The sequence below is a fragment of the Rhagoletis zephyria genome, unplaced genomic scaffold, assembly GCF_001687245.7.
Source record: "Rhagoletis zephyria isolate East Lansing unplaced genomic scaffold, Rhagoletis_zephyria_1.1 Rzeph_scaffold_01193, whole genome shotgun sequence".
NCBI lineage: Eukaryota > Metazoa > Arthropoda > Insecta > Diptera > Tephritidae > Rhagoletis > Rhagoletis zephyria.
The window spans coordinates 22,860-37,318 of record NW_016158277.1 but is presented as its reverse complement, the minus strand read 5'-3'; positions in this window follow the sequence as shown (position 1 = coordinate 37,318).

The window sequence follows — 14,459 nt, the reverse complement described above, 5'->3', positions numbered from 1 at the left end:
ATTTTATTGAAACTTTTTGGTCCAACATTTTCACCACAATTCACGTTTACGATTTTCATTGGCACATATATAAAAATTTTGGGCGGGACGAAGTTCGCCGGGTCTGCTTGTATGTATATAAGTCCACCAGAATAAACTGCTTTAATCCCTTTTCAATAAAACATGGTCCGGTTTGAAGGATATAACGTTATAGTCTAGCGCATACTCTACGCTGTACACCTATATGTATATAAGTCCGCCAGAATACATTTTTTAAATCCGTTTTCAATTAAACATAGACCGATTTGAAGGATAGCTTCGTCAAATCCAGAAACGTTATCTCTGATAAATAGGGGCCGTGGAACATTTCGCATACGCAACGCTATACCTATAAATATATATACGTTAGAGTCTAACGCATACTCTACGCTATACATCTATAAGTATATAAGTCCACCAGAATAAATTGTCGAAATCCTTTTTCAAAGAAACATAGATCGATTTGAAGGATATAACTCCATCAAATCTAGAAGTGTTATCTCCGATGAATAGCGCCGTGGAACATTTCGCAAACGCAACGCTATACTTATAAATATATATACGTTATAGTGTAACGCATACTCTACGCTATACATCTATATGTATACAAGTCCGCCAAATTAAATTGTTTAAATCACTTTTCAGTAAAACATAGACCTATTTGAAAGATAACTTCGTCAAATCCAGAAATGTTATCTCCGATAAATAGGGCCGTGGAACATTTCGCGTACGCAATCCTATACCTATAAATATATATACTTTAGAGTCTAACGCATACTCTACGCTATACATCTATATGTATACAAGTCCGCCAAATTAAATTGTTTAAATCACTTTTCAGTAAAACATAGACCTATTTGAAGGATAACTTCGTCAAATCCAGAAATGTTATCTCCGATAAATAGGGGCCGTGAAACATTTCGCATACGCTACGCTATACCTATAAATATATATACTTTAGAGTCTAAAGCAGTGTTTGCATTATTCAACTTTGCGTTCAACAATTGCGTTCAACTCAACGCAGGGTTGCACAAAAAAAAAGTTGAATGGCTAAATGTTGGCTGGCGACCAACTTTGTTGAAAGCGATTAGTTGAAAGGCCATTCAACCAAAAGTTGAATGCAAAGTTGAACAATGCAAACACCTTTTTATGGCGAATATTTTGATATTTTTTCATATTTTGATATTTTTAGCCATTCAACTTTTTTTCGTGCAACCCTGCGCTGAGTTGAACGCAAATGTTGAACGCAATGTTGAACAATGCAAACACACTTTAACGTATACTCTACGCTATAAATCTATATGTATACAAGTCCGCCAGAATAAATTGTTTAAATCACTTTTCAGTAAAACATAACTTCGTTAAATCCAGAAATGTTATCTCCGATAAATAGGGCCGTGGAACATTTCGCGTACGCAACGCTATACCTATAAAGATATAGATGTTAGAGTCGAGCGCTTACTCTACGCTATACATCTATATGTACATAAGTCCGCCAGAATACATTTTTTAAATCCCTTTTCAAAGAAACATAGACGGATTTGAAAGATATAACTTCGTCAAATCCAGAAATGATTACTCCGATAAATAGGGGCCGTGGAACATTTCGCATACGCAACGCTATACCTATAAATATATATACGTTAGAGTCTAACGCATACTCTACGCTATACATCTATAAGTATATAAGTCCGCCAGAATAAATTGTTGAAATCCCTTTTCAAAGAAACATTGACCGATTTGAAGGATATAACTCCATCAAATCTAGAAATGTTATCTCCGATAAAAAGCGCCGTGGAACATTTCGCAAACGCAACGCTATACTTATAAATATACATACGTTATAGTCTAGCGCATACTCTACACTATACACCTATATGTATATAAGTCCGCCAGAATAAATTTTTAAATCCCTTTTCAATAAAACATGGACCGATTTGAAGAATATAACTTCGTCAAATCCAGAAATGTTTTCTCCGATAAATAGGGACCGTGGAACATTTCGCATACGCTCCGCTATACCTATAAATATATATACGTTAGAGTCTAACGCATACTCTACGCTGTACATCTATTTGTACAGAATAAATTGTTTAAATCCCTTTTCAATAAAACATGGACCGATTTGAAGGATAACTTCGTCAAATCCAGAAATGTTATCTCCGATAAATAGGGGCCGTGTTACATTTCGCATACGATACGTTATACCTATAAATATATACGTTAGAGTCTAACGCATACTCAACGCTATACATCTATATGTATATAAGTCCGCCAGAATACATTTTTTAAATCCCTTATGGGCCATACTTTTAGCTTTATCCTATTTCAACTAATATATATTGATCATCACTTTCTGTACTAAAAATCTTGTTCCATTATTAATAATAGGTGGATTAAGGTAACGATAGAGTTTTTAAATTTAAATTAGTCTACTACGTTACATTCCGTTTAGCTTCTTATTCGCTTAGCTGTTTTAGTATAGCTGCTCTTTTCCGGTATAAAGCTTATTGCAGAAGTAGTTTTATTCATTATATATGCACATGCTTCGTTTAACATCATCGCGGGATCAATAAAATGATGTAATCTTTCCATTTCAAAATAGTCCAAAGACTGTAAGGTTTCAAAAAAATACAATTTTAAATATCCAAGTGGTCTAGTAGCTGAATACATATGTATTTATCCTCCTTTTACAAACACAATTATATATACTTTATTCTAAACACCTCCCATATATGTATATGTCTGCATACCAAAATTCAGGTTCATGTGACTTATGGTTCCCAATTTATGGCAGGTTAAAAATTCGACGCCTATGGGAAGTGACGCGCCCCTTTTACAAACCCATTTATATATATCTTTATTTAAGCGCCTACCATACTATACCTACATACCAAATTTCAACCTCGTGTGGCTTATGGTTTCGAAATTACAGCAGATTAAAAATTTCACGCCTATGGGAGGTGCCTCGCCCCCTTGTCGAACCCCAATTTTTTTCTCCCTATTATAGGCCCAGGTGTCTTGGCAATACTCTGTCAAAATTTCGTTCGATTCTGTCCGTGCGTTTAGGCTGCAACCGGGCACATACATACATACATACACACCTATATATACATATCTATTCTTCTCTTAGCGTAAAATAATTTTTGGGGATATCTCGGCCACAGGGAAAACCTATAGCGTAAGTGTTAAGTCCAAATATTTCTGTTCAATTGGCTAAATTGCATTCTAAATATGAGTCAAATCGGCAAGTAAATGCAATTTTTAGGAATATCCTGAACCCAACGCCACCTAGCGACTGCATTTTTGGTCAGAATATTTCTTTTCTAGGTGCTGACACATGTTCCAAATATCAACCATCAATCAGGCTAGCGGTTTAGTAGTTTAGTGACATTTAATGTACAGAAAACTCTATTAAATTGTGAAATCGTGACGTCTCAGCATTCTTCATTTTTCGGCAACAAAAAGAAAAAATTTAAAATTTTCGAGAAGTATTTTTTCTTTACCACAAATTTAATAATTTGTGCTGAAACGGTATAGTTTTCCACCTCATTTAAACCAAAATGATAAGATTATCTCTGCTCGTTCGGGAGATATGACAGATAAAAGAAATGATTATATTAATATAAAAATCGCGATTTATTGCAAAGTAAGAGAATTATTGCAAAATAAAGTATAGGGAAACAAATATTACCTGGACCTCTACCAAGGTACGTAACTATCTTGGTTATCCGAAAGAAACTTTTTTTAAGTGGCCCACTTGACTTATTTTGATGTAATTTGAATTTAAAATTATTATTTTAGATGTTTTTTATCAGTCACTGCTTTACTAAACAATTAATATCTCAGGCCCTATATCGAGACACCCTTTAAAAATTTGTCAGTTAAATCTTTGATATACACTCTATGACATATATTTTTTGGAGATTTTTAAAAACCTGCAAACATGTTTTTTTTGCAACTTTCTTAATTGTTCATTAACAAACGTATGGAAAAGTGGACTTAAAAAAAATTAAAAATGTCTTAAATCTGACTCTTTGCCAACAAAAAAGTACTAATTGACGTTTTTGATACAACCAATATTTATCGAGATATGATGTGATAAACAATGGCTTACGGCGAGACACCTAATATTTTGGTTGTTGTATAACTTTTGCAAATTTTATTTTTTTACAATTTATATCAAAATCTAAAAAAAATCATAATTTTCATTGAAATAGTTTGGAATGCCTCATATATGTATAAGTTTCCATTTTTACAAATTTAACTACCCATAATCTACTATAAATGGGTAGCCTTATCTCGGAGAAATTTTTCATGTCGAACATATCTTCACCTGAAATTCAAAAAAACATCATCGCTGAAATGCAAAAGGACATAACCAGGGAACGGATTTTTAGGACCTAAAATCTTATAAAAAAGAAATCGCAAAAAAGGCAAAATACGGCAGTAAAAAAGACAAGAACCGAAAAATAATCAAAAAATGCATGTTTATTTTACAAGTAAAAAGAGAAAAGCTATGAACTACATATGTAGTTTCATTATATCAAAAACTTGTACTTGGAATATTTGACTATATATATTAGTTGTAGGTAGCAAATAGACTAATGTGGTACTGAGGTACTCGTCAAATTTTGCTTTCCGAACACCAAGTTGGTTTTAAAAAGGGATCTAGCACAACAGATGCTCTCGTATATATTGACCATCTGATAAGTAAAAATTTGTCAATAAAAAACCACCTTTCTATACTAGCAATTGATTTCCAAAGCGCATTTGATAATATAGGAGTACATGTTGTTAAAAAAAAATTATAGAATGGAAAATAGGTGAAAAAATGTACAATTACGTAAACGGTTTTTAACAAATAGGAAACTTCGACTAAGAGCAAATAATGTTTACTCTCCATTAGTCCCACTCTCAAATGGAATCCCACAGGGCCCGCCGTTGTCAGTCGTACTTTGTTTAATTGCCTTTGAAGATATCGTTGAACTCCTAAATAAAGAAAAAAACATACACTTCTATTTATACGCAGATGACCTCTATGTAATGTGCAATAAAAAAGATCAGAATGACATTCGATCTATTTTTCAAGACGTTATAAAAAATATCCATACGTGGTCCAAAGGGTCTGGCGCTAAACTTTCCTTACAAAAATTTAAACATTTCCATGCCTGCAGAAAGTTAAATTGTAGCAGAGCAGATAATAAAGTTAACAATACAGCAATTGAAAATACAGACAGCCTAAAGATACTAGGGTTGTACTTTGATAAAAGAAATATATTTAATCAGCATTGTATTTACATTAAGCAAGATCTCGCCTCCAGACTCAATGTATTAAAATATCTTTCTTCCAATATATCTCATATCCACACTAACACACTCCTAAATTTTACAAAGCTTACCATCCTCTCAAAAATTGACTATGGATTGCAAATTTATGGCTAGGCATCCAAATCATCAAAATCATGGGCGTATATCATGCTGCGATTCGTATAAGCCGGAGAGCTTTTCGATCAACTCCTATCAAAAATCTCCTAGCCGAAGGTGGTTTTTTCTTCATTAGAATAACGTGTTGTCTACATGTCGTTCTGTTAACATGCTATGTTGCAAACGAAACTGAATTCCGAATAAAGAAATAAAGCTTTTGAAAACCCGGAAAGGTACTCTAACCATGAAATCTGGCCTTGCGGAGATGATCGACATTCTGACAAAAACCCAAAAATGGGCATTCCAAAATAAGAATAGACATTTCGCTCCGCCTTGGATGCTTTCTCCTGAATCATTTCTAAACACACTTGAAGCATATCCCAAAGACTCAACCAGCCCACATATCTACAAACAAGTTTTCCAAGAATCAGCTGCCCCACTAAAAGCTAATCATTGGAAATTTTTGTATACCGATGGCTCTAAAAACAGTAATGGTACGTCTTTTGCAGTGGTGTTTGAAAATGGTGGGGTAATATCAAATGGTATTTTACTAGAGCAAGTAACATCTTTCGAGGCTGAAGTTCAAGCTGTCCTAAATGCACTGCAATATGCCACCAAAAAAAGTTGTAAATTTGTCATTTGTACAGACTGCAAAGCTATAGTCCATGGAGTTCAAAACCTTAATAATGACACAGAAGAAATCACAACCATTAGGACCTACCTCCAAAAAAAGTCAAACTCATGTCGATCCCAGGACATGTCGACATAATAGGAAACGAGTTAGCAGATACAGCAGCCAAAACTGCTTCTACATCTCCTCTTCAGCTATTTATACCATTCCTGAAAAAAACAAATAAGAAATACTGCATTGCAAGACTTCCTCAAAAGAATCCGAGACAAATGGAGCAATGAAACTCATCTATATAAAACCATAAACCCAAACAAACACTCAATAGTACTACCAACTAATACCACCACAGCAATGAATAAATGTTTCGTTAGGCTACGCCTGGGGCACACTTGTCTAACACATCTTCACTTGATGAAGAAGGAGTCACAGCCAACCTGCCTTTTTTGCAATTCATCTTTACTAACAATTTCTCATATCCTTACAGAATGTTCGTCCTTAAACCCCTACCGAGCAACCTTTTTTCCACAAGATCCCTACTCTATGTTATCTGTCCCAAATGAAAATAATATCAAAAATATATTCAACTTCTTAAAATATTTAAATATTCATAAATTAATTTAAAATTTTTTATTCTAAATACCAAATGTAACCGATAGCCCTAGTAGCTAGTGTTCACATTAATTGTAATTTTAATTATAATAAATAATAAATAATAATAAAAATATTAGTTGTAGTAACGTTGAACCACAAGATACATTTTGAACTTTTCTGCGCTCGACGTGAGTCGACACAACCCAGTCGGAAAAGTAGTAATTCATTACATGCGTGATAAATAATATAATGTATTTCTTATGCGTTCTCGATAATATTACTGCTAACTGTGTAATCAGCATTCTAATGAATTAAAAAAGTTTCAAAAATTTCATATTAAAACACATTCATTTATCGATACTAGGTAATGCAAAGTTGAATGCCCCACTTTTATTAGGACATCGCCCTGGGGAAAAAAATGCATTTTCGAATATGAAAAGGGTTGTTTTACTGATTATTTTTTTGATTAATGTACATTACATTTTCCCACTGGGAAGTGGCGCCCAATTTAAATAAGAAACGTTTATGACTTTCATATTATCAGGAATAAGGGTAAATTAAAGGTAGAAAAGGCAAAAAAGGCAAATATCTTAAAAAAGGTAAATGTATATATATGAAATAAGGAAAAGTTACATCGTTGTCATTCTTAATCAAATATACTCTACCTCTTTGGCAGAAAAAAGGCAATTTCCATAAAATCCGTTCTCTGGTCATAACTAATAAAAAATTTAAAATAAAATTTCTTGATTTATATGATGGATTTCATAGAATTAGAACTCCCAGATAATTTTATGTAAATAAATAAAAATAATAGTCACGACTATTTCAATTTCAGTTGCGATGCCGTTACGTCTTTTTGCATTTCAGGGGACGATACATACAATTGAAATACAATTTTTTCTAATCCGAAAAGTCTTCAAATACTGGGCCGATTTCAATGATTTTTATTTTAAGCACATATACAGTGGCCCAAATATAAACTGCGACGCGGCAAGCAAGTTTTGGCTATTTTGAATGTTTATTATTTTTTATGAAACTATAGCTGACTACTTAAAAAATACCATTTAAATCCAAACTTCATATTTTGTGAAAATATTATGAAAATTCTGCAAATTTTCACCAAAATGTTTTACTTTTTAATCGGCATCATTAGAAATTTTAGGATAATAATAAAAATAAAAATTGAAGGTACTTAGCATTTACCGCTTATTTTTGGCAATTTTTTTGTTGACGGTGTGTCCCAATTTTTACATATAAAAAACTTATCGAATGTACTTTGTATGGCAAAAACATCGTAACACCGTCATAAAAAAAATGCTAAAAATCAACAGTAAGTCCTCGCTAGTTCAAATTTGCACCGCCTTGCTGTAAAATTTAATAGACTACAAAACTACATACCACATTTTTTTCTAAAGATGCTGACTAAAAAGTTAAAAATTTTGCAGAAATTTTATAATTTCTGCACAAAATCTCTGGGAAGACAATATCCATAAATAATTATATCATGGTGACAGGCATGTGCAGAGAGAGAGAGGTCTTTAAAAACGGGAACGTTTCGAATATATGGACATCAAAATAAATTACATAGTTTTAATGTTAAAAACTTTAAAAGCGACCGACTTTTTCAATATTAATTGCTGTTTTTTTTTTTCTCGAAATAATGTTGCCCTATTTTCGTCAGCCTTTACACAGTTTTACGTGTTTATTTCTCAAAATATTGCCCTCCGAATAACCAAAGGTGCAATACTTTCTACTAATATAGCCATTTTGCAGGGCGAAAAGTAACCTAGTGCAAATGTTACAATATAAGAAAGCAAAATTTTTCAACAGAAAAAAACGCCATAAGTTTGTAAGTTCTATCTACTATATATTTTTGGAAGTATGTTTATATATTTTTGGAAGTAGTCATTTTATATAATGTCTTTCTGTTTTTTAATTTCGTACTTGAATTTAAAAATTGGAATTGGGTTAAAGCCTGTTTCTTAAAGTGTCGTAAATCAAACCTGCGCCGCTAAATAACTACTCGCTCAAGGCAAATAACTTGAAAAACGTGACAAAATTGTAAATTCTCTCCAATAACTCCTTTCTGAGAATTGCATCGGGGCTACAAATGTCGGATGTATCCTCCTGCCTTTAATCTTCACAATCTAGCATCATGAAAAGATCGTTGTTTAAACGCCGTTATTTTCCATAGAATTCTTCATTCTCATTCTTTTGGTTGTTTCAGAATTTGGAGAACCTCAGCGATTTTCGATTTTAGTTTTTGTAATTCATTTTTAGTCCTTTCTTCTGTGACTGGTTTGAAAAATGTGTGCTTATAGCGAGGTTGTAAATACATAGGTGGGTATGGCAAATAAAATGTGATTTTCTGGGAATGAAAATTTCGAAGAAAATTTTGCTTGAAAGTCGTAGCTGCCGAATTAGTTTAAAATCTTGTGAATTTGTTAAAAAGGAACCCCGCTTCTTTATAATAATTTGAACTATTGGAATCGCGGGTGAAGGTCTCAGATCTGCTTAGTTCCCGGATGACTTTTTGAAATGGTACACCTGTAATGAATAGATTCTAATTAGTTTTTTTTATTAGCTGAGATCGACTTTTCCTAATTTCAGGCAGTCACAATTACTTACTCACCGCTGTCAGTACCATATCAAATCCGTTTGGTTTTTTCATTCCATGTGCTTTGATATTGTGAGGCAAATGTACGCAAATTTTCGACATATCGTTAATATAGCATGGATAGGGTGCATTTCACATTGTGGAGAAATGCAAAAAAGCCACAACTAACTAAAATCTTGTTATTGCATAAAACGATGTGGGGACTTATGACACTATGCGACAGTCAAAATCGGGATGGGATGAAACCAACGAGAAATGTTATATCGGTAAAAAACAAGTTATACGTGTCCCGGCGTCCGGTACTTTGCACCCTTCCCGATCACTGACCCCTACCATTTGTCTCACAGTGTGATTCGATGAAATGCATCATAATCTATCAAACAGTGAAATTTGGATTTTTAGTTAGTTACGGCTTTTTATATTTCAGCGACGAGGTGAGTTACGCCCTTTTCATACTATACTAAAGATATATTGCGTTCCAAGTCCCACTCCTGAATAGATATTGAATTCGCCTTGAAATGATTCTTATTTGATTTGTGAACTTGGCTGTCAACTTTTTCACATTCCATTTTACTTTTATTTTGCTACATGCAAAATTTTGACAATTATCACAAAATTAAAATAAATGTTGTTGTTTTCGAGCACACAGAGGAGTATTTGCGTAGTAAAAACAGTGTTTTTCTGCTAAGTAATAAAAGAAAACACATAACTTAATCATAATAAGCCGTTTTATAAAAAAAAAATGATTACACTTATGAAGAAAAGAACTAGCCATGCATCCAGTTTTTTAATGTTCGATAGTTACATAATTCTTACCTAATGAAAGGTTATCTTTTACCGCGCAAATTGTCGGTTCTCGCATTGATTATTACGAATGCGAAAGCGAATGCGAATGTTAAAATTATTGCGGAAGCTCCGCGGTTGCGAATACGAATGCGAATATTCGCAACAACCCTGGTATATATGTATGTGCCAGGTTGCAGCCTAAACGGACGGACAGAATCGAGTATTGCCATGATACTTGGGCCTATAACAGGGCGAAAAAAGGGATCCAACAAGGGGGCGTGGCACCTCCCACAGGCGTGAAATTTTTAATCAGCCATAACTTCGGGACCATAAGTCACATGTACTTGAAATTTGGTATGCAGACATGCCAATAGTAGATGCTTATAGGCGTGTATATGTAAACGAGTTTGTAAAAGCGGACGTGGCACATCCCATAGGCGTGGAATTCTTTTATCAGCTATAACNACATGCGGTTAGATGCTTATAGGCGTGTATATGTAAACGAGTTTGTAAAAGCGGACGTGGCACATCCCATAGGCGTGGAATTCTTTTATCAGCTATAACTTCGGAACCATAAGTCACACGATCTTGAAATTTGGTATGCAGACATTTCAGTGGTAGGTGTTTATAGGAAGGTATATATAAACGACTTTGCAAACGGGTGCGTGGCACATCCCATAGGCGTGGAATTTTTTATCAGCTATAACTTCGGAACCATAAGTCACACGATCTTGAAATTTGGTATGCAGACATTTCAGTGGTAGGTGTTTATAGGAAGGTATATATAAACGACTTTGCAAACGGGTGCGTGGCACATCCCATAGGCGTGGAATTTTTTATCAGCTATAACTTCGGAACCATAAGTCACACGATCTTGAAATTTGGTATGCAGACATTTCAGTGGTAGGTGTTTATAGGAAGGTATATATAAACGACTTTGCAAACGGGTGCGTGGCACATCCCATAGGCGTGGAATTTTTTATCAGCTATAACTTCGGAACCATAAGTCACACGATCTTGAAATTTGGTATGCAGACATTTCAGTGGTAGGTGTTTATAGGAAGGTATATATAAACGACTTTGCAAACGGGTGCGTGGCACATCCCATAGGCGTGGAATTTTTTATCAGCTATAACTTCGGCACCATAAGTCCCACGAACTTGAAATTTGGTATGCAGACATTTCAGTGGTAGGTGTTTATAGGAAGGGATATATAAACGACTTTGCAAACGGGTGCGTGGCACATCCCATAGGCGTGGATTTTTTTATCATCTATAACTTCGGAACCATAAGTACCTCGAACTTGAAATTTAATATTCAGACATATCAATGGTAGGTGCTTATATGAGGGTATATATAAATGAGTTTGTAAAAGGGGGCGTGGCGCATCCCATAGGCGTGAAATTTTTTATCATCTATAACTTCGGAACCATAAGTACCTCGAACTTGAAATTTAATATTCAGACATATCAATGGTAGGTGCTTATAGGAGGGTATATTTAAACGAGTTTGAAAAAGGGGCGTGGCACATCCCATAGACGTGGAATTTTTTATCAGGTACAACTTCGGAACCATAAGTCGCACGAACTTGAAATTTGGTATGCAGGTATAGCTATGGTAGTTGCTTATAAAAAGATAAATATAAATGAGTATAACTTCAAAACCATAAGTCACATGAAATTTAAATTTGGTATGCAGACATATATATGGTAGGTGCTTATAGTAAGGTGTGTATGAATGAGTTTATAAAAGGGGGCGTGGCACATCCCGTTGGCGTGGAATTTTTAATCAGCCATAAATTGGGAACTATAAGTCACATGAACTTGAAATTTGGTATGCAGACATAGGTATCTATGGGAGGTGTATATATTCATCTATATATATCTATATATTTTAACATTGTGAATAACTAAATTTCTTTATTAGATTGGGATTCCCTTTTTGTTGGAATTAATATTTCTTCATACTTGGATACATTTAAAATAAAGATGTATGAAATCTTCTGCGAAAACGTACCACGTGTTAGCAAAAAGTGCTATAGGATTCCTTAGTATACGAGAAAATTAAAAAGGCTGAATAATTTGAGGAATAATTTTTTAAGAAAATTTAAATTAACAACTGCCCAAGCGTATATTGATAAATATTTGTGCTACTCCAAGAAGTTTAAACATTTAAGTAAAAATCTCCAGCGGAATAATATTCGTAAATTCTGATATTAAGTCTAATCCCAAAGCTTTCTGGCATTACGTTAAGGCCAAAAAGTCCTGCTCTAATATTCCCTCCGAGGTATTTTATAATGGGAGTTATGCTTCCTCCACCCAGGAGGCAGCTGGTCTTTTCGCGGACTTTTTTAGTTCTAATTTTGATCCATCGTCGGAACATTTGAGTGATAACTTTTGGAAAACCAATTCCACTATTAACTTTGGCCCTTTTTCGCTATCTATTGAGGATGTTCGGGATATAATTCAGGGTCTTAAAAGGCTCTTCGCATGCGGATATTGCTGGTTTCTCATCCTATCTCTTCAAGAATTGTCCTGCCCTTACATATCCTCTTTCGCTAATTTTCAAAAAATCTATAGAATCGGGGGAGTTTATTGATGCTCGGAAAGTTACGTCTATTACGTTTATTCAAGGCTGCCAATAAAGGAGATGTTGCTAATAAATGACAGATTCCAAGTCGATACAATCTATACTGACTTTTCCAAGGCTTTTGACAAAGTCAACCATTAAATTTTAATCTCTAAATTGCGCAGTTTTGGGTTTCACTCCATTTTTTTTAAAGGGTAAAGTCGTACCTTTCATGTCGTAAGTGTGTAGTTGTTATTGATAATGTTTCTTCCCATCCTTTTGTTGCCTCTTCTGGTGTCCCTCAGCGCAGTATTCTGGGTCCATTACTCTTCATCATTTTTGTTAATGATATATCTGATTGTTTTCAATTTTCTGAATTTATTTTATATGCAGAAGATTTAAAAAATTTTAAAACAATTTCAAGTCGATCTGATTCATCTAAGCTGCAGTCACATCCCAATAACGTCGTGGCATGGTGTGATAAAAATTACCTGCATCTAAATATAAGGAAGTGTTCTCACGTAACGTTTTCTAAGTGTAGGCAGTTATTTGCTACTTCATACTTAATTAAGTAATCACGTCTCACCACTTTGGATGAAGTTTCTGATCTGGATGTAATTTTTGATTCTGATTTCATTTCTGAGTCATTTAAATTTTATAAATTCTAAGTCATATTCTACACTTGCCTTTATAGGGCGCTTCGGTGCAGACTTTACTGATCTTTACACTCTAAAGTTACTATTTACTTCGCTTGTAAAATCTAAGTTAGAATATGCTGTCTTTATTTGGAAACCATATCACCTTTTCCACATTAATAGACTTGAACGAATTCAAAAGAATTTTCTTCGTTTTGCTCTCAGATCGCTTAACTTTATTGATCCGATTCTTCGTGTGATGCCAGATGTGCTTTAATAAACATGAAGTCTTTACAAATTAGAAGGAGTGTTCTTTCACTCTGCTTTATTTTTTATGTTATCAGTGGAGAAATCGACTGTCCATTTAGAGCGCATTTATTTTTATATTTCACAAAGAAAATTGCGAAGTAATGATTTATTCTTTCTAAAGCGAGTCCGACGGTTTATGCTTCCTATGCTCCGATTCATTGAACATTGAAAGAATTTAGCCCTCTAGTAGGCCAATTTTTTTATGAGTTGAAAAATTCAGGAATGGGTGATTTTAGCACGAGAAATCCAAAACTGATGTCCATTTCGATCTGTAACAGTAACTTTTTCCTACAGGGGAGAAAAACCAAGACCGTCTGGAGACGGACTCGCCGATATACTTACACATATTTTCAGCTTTCTTTTACACAATGTTGACTACCAACCGACAACGGCCAAAAATGCAAACTGGGTTTTTATATGTCGGCAAGCCGGTCTGTAGACGGTCTGTGTTCGAAAGCAATTTTCTCCATTTCGGATAGTCACACAATTATAAAACTTATATCACAATACTGTGCTTTTAACTACGAAACCCCTTGAATTTTTTTGTATTAAAAAAATTTTCAAAAGAAAAAATTTCTTTAATTACGAAATTATTAAAAAGCAAGAAATAATTAATTTTAACCGTGTTTTCAAAATCTGTAATTCAACTGCCGATTAAAATAAAACGGATTGACATAACGGATTAAAATTTACTTCGCCGTAAGGGTACGATTTTTGTCTAAAGATCGTGCCTTACGAATATAGAAAAAAATTATTATAGATGCACTAAAAAACTGTTTATTTAACGACCGTCTGGAGGCGGTTCTGCCTACTAGAGGGTTAAATATGTTTTGCGTTGTTATAAATGTATTTAAATAATTTTATTAGTAAAACCGTG